Consider the following 4,288-nt stretch of genomic DNA (forward strand, 5'->3'; position numbering starts at 1 on the left):
TCGATTGGGTTGCTCGCGAGTTCTTCATATGTTTCTTTATCAGCCAGGAGTCTCATTGCTTCCTGGTGATATTTCTCTTTGTCTAAAATCACAATTCCTCCTCCCTTGTCTGTGGGTTTTACTACTATCTGTTTGTTTTCTTTCAATTCTCTAAGTCCTTTTCTTTCTTCGCTGGTGAGGTTGAGGATTTGTTTGTTTCTGGATGGATTGATGCTGAGATTTTCGAGATCCCGTTCCACAGACTTCTCGAATGCTTCGAGAAAGGGTCCTTTGATGTGTTTTGGGTAGAATTTAGATTTTTCTTTCAAGTTAGGGTGTTTGTACCCGTCTATGTTTTTCTCGCCTATACTTGGCTCACCTTGATCTTTTTTGTTTCTATTAAAGAATTTCTTTAGGGTTAATTTTCTCATGAAGCGATGTAAAGCTATGAATGATTGGAATTTATTCAGTTTGTTCGATGGTGCGAATTTTAGGCCCTTCCTTAGAAGGCTTCTCTGTGCTTGGGTGAGCTTGTATTTTGCTTATGTTGTAGATACCTAGGGATTTTTCTTCTTCTTCTTCGTAGATTTTTCTGTGTTTGTTTTTCTTTGTTTCTGTTTTCCTTTTTCCTCCTCTTGTTCCTCTTCTGACGATTCTGTGTCTAGACATTTCCTTTTTGTCAGGTTTGTTTTTGTCTGATCTGATTTCATTTTTGGGTCTGGCAGAAATTCTTCCTCCTGTATTACCTCTAAAAAAATCTCCAAATTTTCTTCTGGATCATTTCTTTCCTTTCGTGAGAGTTTCTCCATTAGTTCTTTGGTTTTCTGTTCTTCTTGTCTCATTTCTTCAGCCATTCCTTTTCTATAATTTTCTATTATTTTGTCATACTGTGGTTTGTCTGTATAGCTAAACTGTGCTCTATTGTATGGTTGATAGATTCTACCTTCTGCTGTGTTTCTAGGTATTTGTTTGATTAGTGGTGATCTGTAATTGTCTGACATGTTTCCGTAATACCCCTGGTTTCTTTGGGGTCCTCTTTGTTGTTCTTGATGGTAGTGTGTTCTGAAATTTCTATTTTGTACATTGTATCTTCTATATGGGTATTGGTAATTTTGATGATTTCTTGATTGTTTGTTTCCGTCATCCTCTCTGTTATGCTGCTGTTGTGTGTTCTTATGTTTTGCCCAATCTCTCTGCTTGTTTTGATAGTCGTTTTTATCTCTTCCAAATTTCCTTTTCTTGGTTGATATGACTTCATTTTCTAGTTTGTGTAATTTGCTTCTTGTGGTATTTTCTAGGGTTTTGTAATCCTCCATGTTCTCTAGAGGTTCCAACTTTGTTCTTATGTGTATGATTTCTTTTTTAATTTTTTCCATAGCTTTTTCCCTATCCTCAATGATGAGTTCCATCAATTTGAAGGAACATTGGTCTAAAGCATTGTTCCATTTTTCTTGTAGGTTTTGATCATGTGGAATAAAGGTGGGGTATTTAAAAAGTCTCAGACCTCTGGGTACGATGTGGTGTTCAATGTATTTCTTCAGTGTGTTACTATCCCACCATTGTTTTATTTCCAGACTTAAAAGTTTCTCCAATTTGAGATAGTATGAACAGAAGTTTTCCTCTTCTACATATATGTCTGATTCTTCTGTGTCTGGTTCGCTACAGAAAATGTTTTCTAGTCTTTCTAGTCTGTCTTCCCTGTTTGTATCCATTTGTAGGTTTGCTGCAGTGCACTGAAAAGAGTTTTATTTCTGTGTAGCTGGGGGTGTGCTCTGCGCTCCCTATAAAGGTTACTTGTATGTTCAGATATCCGTGCAGCCCAGGTTAGAGTAGGAAACTCTTTTCGGTTGTTTCCTTGTTTTTTGCAATCTCTAGGGGGAAGGGACCAACCTTTGGCGCTACTGGATATTGCTCAGCAATGATAAATTACTAAAAAAAATTAATAAATTAATGAATCGCAGTTTTTGTGCAAAAAAATTAATTGACCTGTTATGAGATCATAAGTAATAGTTGATAACAAGAGAATACAGTGTAATTCTATTTCCTCTTTCTGTGTAAATTATGGTATGTGGATATTGTAAATGTGTCACTGTATTACATAGTATATACAAAGTATGTATGAGTAGAATAAATAGGTCAATAAAAGAATGGAAATATATCTTTCTATAATTTAAATGAACTTATTTAATAGGCTGATAGTTTGTTAAAAAATGACAGTATTTTTATACACGTTAATACCTGAGCGCGCTCTCCGTAGTAAATTATAAATAAAGTCTAAACATACAGTACAATTAAAACAATTATCACAATATATATATATATATATATATATATATATATAAAATTGAATGAGACCGGTCTCCAATTATCCTCGGCCACAATACATTTTGGTACAACAAGACCCACTATAGGCAGGTTCGCGGGACCGCTATGGGCACGAAATTCGCGCCGAGTTACGCAAACCTGTTTATGGCGCAGTGGGAGGAAGACTTCATTTGGAAGAACAATGGTTCATCAAAACACATAGCACTTTGGAAACGTTTTATCGACGATATCATAGTCATCTGGACAGGACCACTCAACAAACTCATGGAATTCACAAATCACATCAACTCCAACAATCTAAATTTGGAATTCACAGAGACACACAGTTATGAAACAATTAATTTTTTGGACCTAACAATTTACATTGAAAATGGAACGATACAGACAAAAACCTATATTAAGTCCGTAGACTGTAACAATTACATACCAGCAACCATCATAGAAATTGGCTGAGAGGAATACCTGGAGGACAATTCAAAAGATTCAAGAGGAACTGTTCAAAAAACACCACCTTTGAGGAACAAACATTGACACTAGAAGAGAAATTCCTTGACAGAAACTACGAAAAAGACACCATTCATAAAGCCATAGAGACAGCAAAGGAAACAAAAAGAGAAGACCTTTTAAAATACAAAGAGAAAAGCCAAGAAGAACTAAAAGAAGTGACCTTTATCACCAATTACAACAGTCAGCACAGAAACTTTGAGAAAATAATCAACAAAAACTGGCCTCTACTTAGACGTGATGAGGAAATCAAAGAGTACATACAAGATCGACCAAGGATCATTTACAGGAAGGCACCAAACATAAAACAAGAATTAGTTTCCAGCTTTTTACCCGAAAACAAAAAGGGAAAAGAAAAAACTTGGATAAACGACACCATACCGGGATTCTATCACTGCACAAGATGTAAAGCATGCAGAACATGCAAGCATAGAAGCACCAAACCAGTTAATAACTTCATTTCCAATGAAACCAAAGAAACTTTCAAGATAAAAGAGAAGATGACCTGTGACACAACAGGAGTAATTTATCTTTTAACCTGCCCATGCAATCTACAATACATAGGACGAACTGCAAGAAGCCTCAAAACAAGGATAAATGAACATCTCAGAAACATTGAAAAAGAAATAAATACACATAGCGTTTCAGACCATTTTAAAAGGAATCACAAGCATGATGGAAGTCTCCTGAAATTTATAGCAATTAAGAAAGTTCAAATACCCTGGCGGGGTGGAGATCACATTAGAATCATGTCCAAAGAAGAAACAAAGTGGATATATAAGATGCAAACCCTAGCACCAAAGGGGCTTAATATCGACTTTGAACTCAGCAGCTTCCTGGGAGACTGACCAACACCACAAGTACCCAGCAGGACTTGCCCACACCACCGGGGCTGTAAACATGTAAATTAATACTGCCATACCATCCATAGACCACCCGATCCCATCCCGAACATGGAAGTTAAGAGGGATGGGCCTAGCAAGTAATAAAATGGGGGTCCATTTGTGAACCCTAGGTGCAGTAATAAAACATGCAGCAATACCCTGATGGGAACATGGAGCAACCGGTTTCAGATATAAGTGGAATGAGGACCAATCATCCAAGGGAAAAAAAGGAAGAGCATCCAGAATAAAATAAAGAAGGAAAAAGAATTATGTACAATTTGTATACAACGTGGAAATCCTCCAGAAGTAGAAAATCAAGCTGCATACCAATTCCCATATTTCATTTTGGTATCTAGAAACAATTAAACATTTTATTTTATTATAGGAGGGAGAAACATCACCGTACTCCTTCATTAAGCATCCCACTAGAAACCGTATTTTGACAGCGAGAATAACAAATAAAGAATCATTACAAATATTTTATTTATTTATGTATTTATCTTTTCTTCACATTTTTTCTAGCCGTTTAAATAGCAAGCACACATCGATTATAAACACCTTTGTGAAGATTAAAACACTATTAGCAACACTACACA

At 36.0% G+C, this 4,288-nt stretch overlaps 1 pseudogene; it reads left to right on the forward strand.

The window, feature by feature from the left end:
* Positions 1-3,716: 3,716 nt before the first annotated feature.
* LOC134930565 (5S ribosomal RNA) lies at positions 3,717-3,835 on the forward strand (annotated as a pseudogene).
* Positions 3,836-4,288: the final 453 nt, after the last annotated feature.

The sequence above is a fragment of the Pseudophryne corroboree genome, chromosome 5 (genome assembly GCF_028390025.1).
Source record: "Pseudophryne corroboree isolate aPseCor3 chromosome 5, aPseCor3.hap2, whole genome shotgun sequence".
Classification (NCBI taxonomy): Eukaryota; Metazoa; Chordata; class Amphibia; order Anura; family Myobatrachidae; genus Pseudophryne; species Pseudophryne corroboree.